The following is a 13224-nucleotide window of genomic DNA, read 5'->3' on the forward strand; positions in this document are numbered from 1 at the left end:
GCAGCTTCAGTTTGTGCAGATTATAAAGGTTTTCAAATCAGAACATCAGTTTGACTCGTGTAAGCTGAAAAGATTAAACTGTGTGTGTGTGTGTGTGTGTGTGTGTGTGTGTGTGTGTGTGTGTGTGTGTGTTCACCTCAGAAACTTATGTTCAATTTTAAAACAACGTGGATTACCATTATATGAAGAAGGAGATTGATTGATTATGTGGGTTTGAATAATCTTCAGATTAAGGTCTTTTATTCTTTTGTTTCCTGAGCTTTTTATCCTGACTTTATCTTCATCCTTCACGTCTTTATCATTTTATTTCTGCCTTTTGTAATTAATGTTCCTGCTGTGTGTGTGTGTGTGTGTGTGTGTGTGTGTGTGTGTGTGTGTGTGTGGATGTTGTTGTTGTATTGTTTGTTGGTAAACACCTGGCTGACAGAGCAGTCAGTTCCTGCAGCTGATTCTTTTCCAGTGGTGAAAGTAGTTTTAAGGTAATGCTGTGTTCACTTTGACAACAAGTCCTAATTCACTAATCTGTTCCAATCCAGAAACATCTGGATGAGGAGGTAAACAATAAAACTCCATGAAGGATTTACCCCCCCACCTCCCCCCACCCCCGCTGAGGCTGTTTAGAAAACCTTGATGGTTCATTGATTACTTTGGTGTGGAAGGGTCGGCCCGCACACGCTCAGAGGCTCCTCAGAGAAAGGACAGGGTGGACAAACCCCCACCTGTCAGTTGGACCCTGTAAAGACTCACTGGGGAATAAGAGACGCTGAGTTCACTGTTTGACTCATCAGTTCTTCAGATTTCCAGCTCTCTATCTGTCATCCTTCTTTCTTATTTTATTCTCTTCTGCTTTTAGACTTTTGTCCAGTTGTCGATCCACAGAGCTTTCAGCTTCACCTCACAGGCTTCATCAGTCAATTTCCATCTCCTTGACAACAGCTGAAGATGTGGGATGTGGTTCAAAGCCCTGGACAAAGCTAGTAAGTGGACCATTGAGTTAGACCTTTCATCTCATTTCTACAGAAATCAGCAGCGACAGCGTCTCAAAAGCTTTTTACCTCGTGTCCTGAAACAATCGTCATTTTTAGATTTACAGATGTTTCACAGACGCACCAGCAAACACCAGTTTACAGGACTGAGACCAGTTTACAGGACCGAGACCAGTTTACAGGACTGAGACCAGTTTACAGGACCGAGACCAGTTTACAGGACCGAGACCAGTTTACAGGACTGGGACCAGTTTACAGGACTGAGACCAGTTCAAAGGACTGAGACCAGTTTACAGGACTGAGACCAGTTTACAGGACTGAGACCAGTTCAAAGGACTGAGACCAGTTTACAGGACTGAGACCAGTTTACAGGACAGAGACCAGTTTACAGGACTGAGACCAGGCTGAGACCAGTTTACAGGACCAAGACCAGTTTACAGGACCGAGACCAGTTTACAGGACTGGGACCAGTTTACAGGACTGAGACCAGTTCAAAGGACTGAGACCAGTTTACAGGACTGAGACCAGTTTACAGGACTGAGACCAGTTCAAAGGACTGAGACCAGTTTACAGGACTGGGACCAGTTTACAGGACTGGGACCAGTTTACAGGACTGAGACCAGTTCAAAGGACTGAGACCAGTTTACAGGACTGGGACCACTTTTCCGGGCTGAGACCAGTTCAAAGGACTGAGACCAGTTTACAGGACTGAGACCAGTTCAAAGGACTGAGACCAGTTTACAGGACTGGGACCAGTTTACAGGACTGAGACCAGTTTACAGGACTGGGACCAGTTTACAGGACCGAGACCAGTTTACAGGACCGAGACCAGTTTACAGGACTGGGACCAGTTTACAGGACTGAGACCAGTTCAAAGGACTGAGACCAGTTTACAGGACTGAGACCAGTTTACAGGACTGAGACCAGTTCAAAGGACTGAGACCAGTTTACAGGACTGAGACCAGTTTACAGGACAGAGACCAGTTTACAGGACTGAGACCAGGCTGAGACCAGTTTACAGGACCAAGACCAGTTTACAGGACCGAGACCAGTTTACAGGACTGGGACCAGTTTACAGGACTGAGACCAGTTCAAAGGACTGAGACCAGTTTACAGGACTGAGACCAGTTTACAGGACTGAGACCAGTTCAAAGGACTGAGACCAGTTTACAGGACTGGGACCAGTTTACAGGACTGGGACCAGTTTACAGGACTGAGACCAGTTCAAAGGACTGAGACCAGTTTACAGGACTGGGACCACTTTTCCGGGCTGAGACCAGTTCAAAGGACTGAGACCAGTTTACAGGACTGAGACCAGTTCAAAGGACTGAGACCAGTTTACAGGACTGGGACCAGTTTACAGGACTGAGACCAGTTTACAGGACTGGGACCAGTTTACAGGCCCACTCCGGTGTTGGTCTGATCCATCCCGGACTCTGTTCTCTCCTGCTCATCGTCTCATTGTCTCACTGAGTTAACTGAGTGTTAATGAGACCAATTAAAGCAGCAGCTGTGATGAATGATGACCTGCTGCTGGGGCGTGCGGCGGCTCAGACCGCCTGTAAGCGATAGCAGTAATTCAGCCGGCAGACGGCCGCAGCTTCCCGGGGTTTTTGTTGTTCATTGTTTCCGCTGCTCTATTGTTTATCGCCGTCAACGGCAACAATAGTCTGGCCACGCGTCCGCACCCCCTCCACCCCCCGGTCTCCACCCACAGCCCACAGCTCTGTGGCCCACTAATTATTCATAAATGCACATTTATGCAAATAGCTGGGATAGATTAACCTAATTCACTGATGTAAACAACTCCTGGGTCGGGATTAAAGTTTTTAAATTAGACTGGAGTCGTGTCTGGAAGTCTGGACCATGTACTCTTACATGAGGTCTGGACGACACCCCCACCCCCACGCCCCCGTCCTCATTTACATTTTGTAATCTCAGCCCTGAAAGTGCATGAGGCCAAGCCAGACAAACAACAGCATCCAGAGAAAGCTACAGTCTGTCTGCTGCCATTAGCGCTAATGGCTAATGATTAAAAAATTTAATACTGTACAGAGACGGAGTGTGTCTGCTCCGTTTCTTTAGCTGCCGCCACCACCGGGCCACCAGGCGTCACACTGCCTCTGACACATGATGCCAACACGTGCCGCTTCGCTCAGTAAGCTGGATGCATTATGCTAATTTAAAAGCTCAGCCTCACAAGACAGCGACACTTCAGGGTTTGTTTGTCTCTTTATGAATTCAGATGTCCCGCAGGTGTCCTTTGAACCTGTGGCGAGTCAGGCAGAGGGGGCTGATGGGAGAAAAGAACGATGTTCAAATCTTTTTCACTCGCAGAAGAAGCGAAAAGCAGAAGTGTTTGCTCCCGACATCAACTCTGATTCCTACTTTCTCATCAGATTCACAGACACAGTTTCTGCAGATGGAGACACTTTCCCGAACTGATACCTTCAACCTTTAACCCCGACCCTGAAAATCTCCCCTCCTTTCCTCCACAGCCCCCCTCCCCCCTTTCCCTCTCTCTGACCCTAATCCTGACCCTCAGCTGCCACCGGCCGCTCCGCTCAAAGAAAACCGACGCCATTTTGGAGCACAGTCGTAGAAACCTTAAGAACACGCACGGGTGGGGGGGGGGCTTCATCACCTCAGTGCTCAGCGTTTGATTTTATTTCTTCATGACTGACCTCTGTCTCTGAAAGGTCTGGGAGTCTGATTCTGAGAACAGCAGAACAAAAGTGAACATTAATGAAACATTCCAACTTTTCCCCTGATGAGTTCTGCTTCGTGTCACCAGGCTGGACAGGGAGCATCCACAGGAACCAGGAGACGAGCTTTCAGTACGTTCCTGCAAACTGTGACTTCAGCTTCTGAAATGACTGAAAAAAATTAGAGTTAAAGACGAAGTGAGTTCAGCTGCTGATGGATGAAACACGAAGGTAAACGTTCCTCAGGAGCCGGAGAAACGTCGCAGCAAATTTCCAGATATTATTTGGATAAAACGACCAAAATCAAGACTCAGTGAAAAGGTTGGTTTGGTTCACACGCAAAGGAATCTGTGATGCTGAGTCCTGCTCTTATACTTTCACTTTTCAGTAAGTGTTTTGTCCTTAGACCAAGAGCCGTCACGGAGCCGTCACGGAGCCGTCACGGAGCCGACACGGAGCCGTCACGGCGTGCCGCAGACCCGCCGCAGACCCGCCACAGACCCGCCAACCTCCTGCTCGCTCGGCTGACTTCTCTGAATGATTCCTGACTGAAATTCCACTTTCACATTTTTGTTTGTTTCAGATTTTCATTCAATGATTTTTCCTCTTCGTAATTTGAAATCACCACGTGGCCGATGACGCCGCCTGGGTGTAGTTACTGCGCAGAACATCACGTTCACTGTGGAGGTCAAAGGTGATTAAAGGTCAAGTCGTTAATGTTTCAGCTGCAACACCATCTTCATCATCATTATCATCATCATCATCATCAGATACTGATCCCTGAGGGAAATTCCCAATCATCACATCCAGAGTCTGTTTCCTCGAGTCCTGGCCTGTAATCCAGCTCTGCTAATCTGCTGTCCACTCCGGAGACAAATCCTCCAACACACAGGAAGTTAAAGCCACAGTTTGTAGAAATGAGATGAGTTATCTGCAGCTCTGGACTCAGCTGTTCTCCCTCTCTCAGCTGCTGATCTCTGACACCCACAGGTTTGTTTTTAGACCACGGCAACACATGTACAACCACAGACACGCAAAACATCCACACACGCAACACGACAAAGAGCCTTGAAGAGATGAAAATTCACCACAACACGAGACAAATGGTGGGGGCCTTTTCCACGTCTGCGTCCGAGGGCCCGTTGTCTCACTGTCCATTGTTGGGTCTGAGTGGAACCTAAATGTCTCATCACATGACCAGAGCAGGTGGTTTCCTGTCTGTGGATCTTTATCATTTTCTGAACCATCGAGGTATAAAAACTCTTTCACATCCACTCTGACAGAGAACAAACAGTGAGGATGGCTCACAGTTTCACTGGTTAGAAGAACTGATCGGATTCACAGGTTTTGTCATGATTTGACTGTGGACAGAACGTCTGAGTGGTTGTTTCACGAATCAATAATCAATATCAACAACATAATCAATAATCTCTCTTCTCAGTGCTGCCTTCAGGGTCTGTGACACACTCTCTGTCACTAACACCCAAATTAAGCAAATTGCAGCAGAAAGAGAAAAACAATGATCAGATGAGGTCAGACAGGTTCCTTCATCTCTTCATATTCGCTGCTTATCTCATTGTTGCCTCCAATCCAAGTTAGCAGGGATTATCTCCCATGGAAAGGGCATTAAGAGGCGGATAACCTCAGCTTGGACGCAGTTAATCTACCAGCATGTTAATGAGTCTTGTAGTGGATTGCTTAAATTAAAAGCAAATATCAACAGTCATTTGGCTAAAGGAGCCCGGCGAGCGCCTGCCCTCAGTAATCATGCATTAAGTGATTTGAGTCGCCGGGTCGTTGCAGTAATCATGTAATGTGAGTGAAAAACAATAAAATTAACAGGTTATCAGGAAATGAAGGCGCAGAGGGGAAGAAGAGGGGGAGACGAGTTTCTGTGAGGATACAGAGCTGTGTCTCACAGAGCGGGACGGTCCCCGGTCAGAGTCCAAAACCTGCAGGATCCACATCTGCTGAGGGATTTCAGTTCAGGAACCGTTACTGCAGAGGAAACGTCACGTTTGCCAAAAAGTTAAAGCAGCTTTAAGTGAAGACAGAGGGACCGGGGTGTATTCATTCATTCATTCATTTATTCATTCATCATTTCAATAGGTCTTCTTCTGTGGTTTCTCCAGTGTTTCCTTCCTTATTTCAGAAACATGAAACAACATAAACGGGCGAATGAGAACGTTATCATTTATTTATCTGAACAGTGAGAACACACTGACGTGGTAACTGGTCTCTGACATGAACCAAGGTGAGTCACAAGGTAAACAGGTGTCTGGCCTCGCTGTGTTTCCCGACCTCTGACCTCTGACAGATATAAAATGACGTGAAAGTTTAGCTCTGATTTGCTGAAGTTGGTGTTAAATCAGCTTTGCAGCTGCTCCAATCAGGGGAGCAGCAGATTGACTGCTGCTGATATTAAAGGTCAGGAGGCTGTGAGACAATATGTAATCTAACAATGTAATCTAACTCCACAACCAATCTGTGTCCAACATCATCTGTCAAACACGTCTCCGTCTCTGCAGGACACTGATTAAAGTCTGAGGATTTCATCAAACTGGAAACTGAAAACTGGAAAGGTGCATCAGTCACAACTCCTCCCTCCCAGCAGGAGGTCCAGGGCCCTGAGTCATTCTGTGAGACACACACACACACACACACGCACACACACACGCACACGCACGCACACACACACGCACACGCACACGCACACACACACGCACACACACACACACACACACACACACGCACACACACGCACACACACACGCACACACACGCACACACACACACACACGCACACACACACACACACACGCACACACACACACACACACACACACACGCACACACACACACACACGCCCACCAAAACCCAGCTGGAGAGACATCAGTGTCTGGCTGAGTCCTTTGACTGACAGGTGTACCCAGCAGTTACCTGTAGCCCAGGTGTTCTTCATCTGACACCGAGCTCTCACGTCTGCACAGTCAGTATGAAGAACACGAGGCTGCTCCCAGAGCTCCCACTGCTCCCAGAGCTCCCAGTCATTGTGGTTCACACTGCTTTCATTATTATGAAAAGATAGAACATTTTCCAAAATAAGAGCTTCAACTCCCAAACAGTGCATGATGGGAAATCTGTTCCCCCTGTTATGTGCTGAAAATGGAAACTGTCTCAGCTGAAACGAACAAATCTCACAGACTCACATTAAATAAAGATGAGAATTCCTACAGGAAGTTTCACAGTAAAAGTCACAGAGGTCAGAGTCAGTCAGGAAGTCAGGAGGTCACCAGACTCAGCAGGAGTCAAACTCTGGGACCAGGGTTTGTCCTCTGGGACCAGGGTTCGTCTTCTGGGAGCAGGATGTAAATCTGTGTGGTATTGCTGAGATGCTCTGCTCCAAGACATCAACTGACAGGTTCAAAGTGAACAGAACTAAGCTAACACAGTGTGTGTGTGTGTGTGTGTGTGTGTGTGTGTGTGTGCAGTCGGGGCTTAGTGCTGCTCTATGAATTGTTTTCTGTTCTTATATGAGCTTATTGAGGAGAAACTGCAGCTGTCAACATCTGGACTGATGCTAAACTCACGCACACACACAACATGTATGTTAACACGCCACAGCGGTTTTAACAACTTGCTGCTTTTCACTGTGGATGAAGTCAGACTGATCAGGTCTGACTGCTCCACGCTCTGCAGACAGGTGAGGTGATGATGAGGATAAAACCATCATCACTTCCACAAACAGCTGACTCATCAAAGTGATTTTATCTTTGCATTTCAAAAATGCTGAGGTCAGTTACTTTTCATTGTTTCAGTCACACTTCATGATCCAGCCTCTGATTCACAGCCTGGTTTCACTGTGAGAATCAGCTCCCAGTAAAACACTCCTGCTGGTGCCTGCTGGTTTGTGCTGTGTTGACTTTGTGTGTATTGTTGGTGCTGGATAGCAGAGGAGCCGCAGGTTGACTGTAGAGGTCAGAGGTCAGTTTGTATTTCTGTTGGCAAAACGTTTCTTACATCTGACTTTACACAGTAGGATTTAAAACCAGGTGTGTGTGTGTTTGTGTGTGTGTGTGTGTGTGGATGATTCATCTCTGCAGGATAAAAACATGATTTCCTGCCGTGTCCACGTCCTCGTCCTCGTCCTCTCTGCAGTTTTTCATTTGGATGCAGCTGCATTATAACAATCCAATTTTCATTTACTAGCACGGCTCCTTTGTAGATGAGGCCTGACGGGGATAAGTGAGTAAAACCACTTTGTTTCATTATATAATGTTGGAGCGGAGCAAATATAATAATTTTAATGGGATAATTTAATGCAATTTTCTTTATTTGATGCACTCTGACTCTGGCGGCTAATCTGGAGGCATTGTTTAAAATAGATTGAAAAATGAAAGAAGTCCAAAGAGGTAATCCTTCGCTGAGGTCAGACACACTGCAGCTATCAGAGCACACGCACCTGCACACGCACCTGCACACGCACCTCACTGAGTTTTATTAACTGTCACATCTTCATGAACACAGTGTGCGTCCACACACTGAGCTGTGTGCGGGAGCAGCAGTTCGGTCTTCTCTGCACAGGTGAAGGAGTCCTGGGGGGCGGGGTCTAATCAGAGTCTTTCATTCATCTTGTAGAATCTGTTTTATATTTACAGGTGAGTTCAAATCTTCCTGTTTCAATCACCTTGTAAAGAATGTGAGCTCAGAATGGAAGCCCTCGGCCCTGAAACTCCGATCTGATGGTTTCCGTGGTTAATGGCTTGTTTTCTGGACTAACCAGCAGAGCTAATCCCTCTGAACAAGAACACACTGAATAATAATAAAAATAATAGATAAAAAACACTTTAATCTGCCTCTTAATGTAGCCACAGTTGTCTAATCCCGATCTTATTTGTTCTGGTCTGCAGTGTATTTTCCTGTGGGATGAGATGGTGTTTAATCGACTTTGGGAGAATTAGTCATTCCTTAGTACCCTCGTGGTTTTTACAGGACTTTCCTGGAAAATCCCATTCAACACACATTTTAATTTCATTTCTGCGGCTCAATCATGTTGAGGGCAATGTAAATAATCCAATAACATTAATCATCATTTCTTTTCCTTTTTTTACGCGTTTTTTTTCCCTCCAAAAATAGAGCAGAGGCCGGCGGATTGGACGGTCGGAGACGCTGTCGTTCACTCTCCTTTATTGGTTTTTTAGAAGCGCTGATGGTTTTATAAAATGTCATCATGACCCCAATTACTCAGCAGGAGCAGAATATTTCCTCTGTTAATCTGAGAAACGTCGGAGCTGCTGCCTTCATCCACCTTCTGCTTCCTGGAGGATAAAAATCACTTTCAGCAGCAGCTTCAGAGGCTGAAGTTTAACTGTTTCCCTCTCTCAGCGTTTCTCTCCTTCTCTTTCTTTCTCCTGCTGATCCTTCACCTTCCCTCCGCCTTTCCTTTTCCTTCCTGTCTGTTTCTGTGAGCCACTGCGCTGACAGGTTGAAGAGTGATGCTGACGTTTATCATCCTGCTCTGTCCTCAGCTTCAGAATAACCTGATATATTTATTTTTAAATGATGAGCTGTTCCACAGCGTCGAGCTGCAGCTTCAAACGTTTTACCTGGACAGGTTTACAGAACGGAGAGTCTGAGCATGGCACAGGTGACTCTGCATCTTCCAGCTGAGTGTGACGGGATGAACTGTGCGTCCTCTCTGCAGCTGCTGCAGGAGATGAGACGAGATAAGATGCAGAGATGATGAGAGATAAATAAGATGCAGCCTAATAAGACTCAGAAATAAGGCAGCTCAGTCCAGATGTCCCCGCTGTGCCTTCTAATCCACACTGAAGCTGCTTCCTACAAGATGAAAGTGGAATCTTCTATCAATTATTATCCTAACATGCTGAATTATATCCCCACAAATCCTTCAAATTATTCCCTAATAATCCTCTTGATGGGATCACATGACCCAGATAGAGCAGAAACAGCTCGAGCGTCTCCGACATGTTTCAGTCAGAAAGACATTTTATCAGAGGAACCCAAAGACACCTGAGACACCTGAGATACCTGAAATACCTGAGACACCTGAAATACCTGAGACACCAGAAACACCTGAAATACCTGAGACACCTGAAATACCTGAGACACCTGAAATACCTGAGACACCAGAAACACCTGAAATACCTGAGACACCTGAGATACCTGAAATACCTGAGACACCTGAAATACCTGAGACACCTGAAATACCTGAGACACCAGAAACACCTGAAATACCTGAGACACCTGAGACACCTGAGACTGTTAGGCTCAGTCTTAGAATCAGGGCAGGACTCAAAAGCAGACAGGTTAGTGGTGTTTAACAGTTTATTCCAAACAGCGAAAAAAACAAGGTGACAAAATGGCAGCAGGTGGATTCCAGGGCGGAGGGAAAGCTTCAGCTGGAATAGGGAATAGACCAGAGGATTCTGCGGCAGAGGAGAGAGCACGGAGGTTAGTAAGGTCTGGGGCAAGGAGGCACAAAAAAGGTAAGTAATCCACAAAAGAAGTCTTAATGGAGAAAGCACAGAGCTAAGTCACCACGGGATGACGGAACGATCTGGCGAGGGTCAACAGGAAAGCCCAGCCTCTTATAGTCTGGAGTGGAGAGCGATAACGCCCAGATTGCGCACAGGTGTGCGCAATCAGCTTGAAGGTGAGGAGGAGCTGCCCTGGAATCCTTGCCTGTGAGACACACCCACACTAAAGACACACGCTCACAAAAACACACCGAAAAAAAGAAAAAAGAAAAGAACAATCCTAGAGACAGCCGAGCTGCCTCATGACATAAACACCTGAAACACCTGAAGTGTTCTGTCCCAGACTCTGTGTTTTCCAAGCACATGACATTTCACTGCTGAAGACATGGGCTCCTAAAAATATACAGAAAACAGTGATAACTACAAAATATATTATTACACAACAGGTTGTATTTGTTTTTGTATACAGACAAAACAACACAACAAGAATCAAGGAGACAAAACCCCTTTAAAGGCCTGATTCTACGTTTGTCTTCATAAATGGTTTTATAATTTGGATGGTGTTGAGATGAAGACGAGGTGCAGGTTGGTTTCCAGTTCTCTGGCTTTGCTTCTGCTCTGTCACTTCAGTTGTTCTTCGTGTTGTCACTTGAATGTGAGATATTATTGGTTTTCAGAGTTTTATCGCGGCGTCTGTTTAAACCATCTGTGTTTCCTCACTTCAGCAGCTGAGTCTCCTTTAATGTAACACAGTGTGTTTCCTGTTGTTGTTGTTTTCTTGTTTCTCCTACACAAATAAATAAGGTATAACTCTGTGAAATGTGCTGCATGAATAAAGTTTTATTGTTTTGATGTTGTCCTGTCAGCTGATGAGGGGTTTGAATTCCGAGGGGAAACATTCACTCGTGTTGTGCTAAATGAATATTATTCTCTTACGTGTGTGCTTCTGTCTTTCTGTGTCGATTAACAACTTAGTTGGATTAGTGTCTCAAACTGACGTAATTGTCTCTAAATGACATTTGTATGTAAATCTGCAGGACGATTAGGATCCACTCAGCTCTGCTTTTGTTCTGCTGACCATCAGAGTGATGAAAATAAAAAGGCAGAGAAAGATTACAGAACCATTAACGTCCCTGCAACCCATTAACTGATAAAAAGCTATTAGAGGCTTATAGATTAAATTACATATATGGAGCAGAGTGATGATGAAGGCTCAGCAAGAAGAGGAGGAGGGTGGAGGTGTAGCGGACAGAGATGGTGGAGCGGGTGGGGGTGGGGGGTCGTGTAACGTGTCTGTAGATGAAGATACGTGCTTCATGTTTTCACAACAGAACAAATTTCTCATGAACTCGTAACAAACCAGGTTGTTTTAAAAAGCAGAGATTTGACTTTAGCTCCTGAAACTCAGCAAAAGCAAAGAGGAGGCGTCGTTTTTTCCCAAACCTGAGGAACAGAATCAGACAATCTGAAAAAACACGTGGAAGAGTCTCTGTGTCTGAGGACGACATTTATTTACTGAAAAGCTTTTGAAACTTAAAACTAAATTTTTAAAAAATCTGTGGATGAGAGAAATCACATCCACGTGGTGTGAAGCTGCCTGAAAGAAGCAAGTCATCCACCGAATGATTTAAAGTGGAGACCATGTGAAACACCACCAGCCTGGACCTTCAGTCCTCACATTCTCATCACGTTCTCATCACGTTCTCATCACGTTCTCATCACGTTCTCATCACGTTCTTTCACTGATCTCGACAGAACGTTTAAATTAGGGGTGGTGAGGAGAGAAAGGTCAGAGGTCACAATAGTTGCAGGGCGTCCCTGTCCTAATGATGGACTGGAGGAAGCAAACCAAAGCTGTTATTTATCTGAAACCACACATCTGGTCAGAGACAGGTAACTGAAAATGAGCCTGCAGGGGGCGCTGTTGTTTGGCCGTCGCATGAATGGTTCATGCTCTCACTGCGCTGTGGCCTCCATCAGCTGGAGATCCGACCTGATGTGGTCTGGTACAAAGAACATCCCAGTTTCTCCCAGTTTGCATGTCTCCCACTGAAGACATTTGTCCTTCACCAAAAACAGGCAGAGGGACAATGAAGCAACAGTTTGTCCTCCTCCTCCTTCCACCCTGTTGATCAAAGATAACAGAGAAAGACCCCCACACACACACACACACACACACACACACACACACACTCCAACCATATGGTGTTTCCACAGCAGTGAATGAGGAGACACACTCCCACCAGATTCCCCACAGACCCTCACACTCTCATCTCAGCGTCTGATTGGCTGCTGCAGGTTAATGAGGCTTCAGACCACCTGCTGCTGGCAGAGAGGAGGGAAAGCTATTCTTTATTTTATTCATGAGTCAGTCTAAAGCCCTGTTAGCGCCCTCTACAGACTACAGAGGTCATTACAGCTGAGCTGCTGTGGCCAGTGTGTTTTTACATACATAAAAATTCTTTTTAAACCATGGTGGTGTTATTTACCAAGAACAACAAGAGCTGATAATAATATGGAATACATTACACAGCTTGACAAAGAGGCAAAATACAATCAACTCCATTTAGTTTCATCTTCAATTTAGTGCAGTTGTTTTCTTTTTAAAATCTTTATTTAAACATGCCATACATGTAAAGTGAGAGTGAACCAAGACCTTACATTTAAAAATATAACAGAATACATTCATATACAGCTGAACATGAGACTGAAAACGTGCAAAAAGCAAAATCATTTTGTTAAACAGGACAGAAACAGACTATTTATGTATTTCTATTTCTTCTTGCTGCCACTCTTGATGCTGTGTAATTTACAAATTCAAGAAAAAATAATACAAAAGATTCATTCAAAGTTTCTTATCAAACTGAGGAATAAACCGTTGTATTTTTGTGTGTTGTATTTTTGAATGACCATACAGTAACTCTTGAAGCTTAGTGATATCATTAGTCTGATTTTTTTTTTTAATGAAACAAACGCGTTATTGTGCTTCGTGTTTTCGGCCACGTAACCGCCGCTTTACGTGCTGTCGTCAT

Source organism: Toxotes jaculatrix, chromosome 11 (assembly GCF_017976425.1).
Source record: "Toxotes jaculatrix isolate fToxJac2 chromosome 11, fToxJac2.pri, whole genome shotgun sequence".
In the NCBI taxonomy this organism is placed as follows: domain Eukaryota; kingdom Metazoa; phylum Chordata; class Actinopteri; family Toxotidae; genus Toxotes; species Toxotes jaculatrix.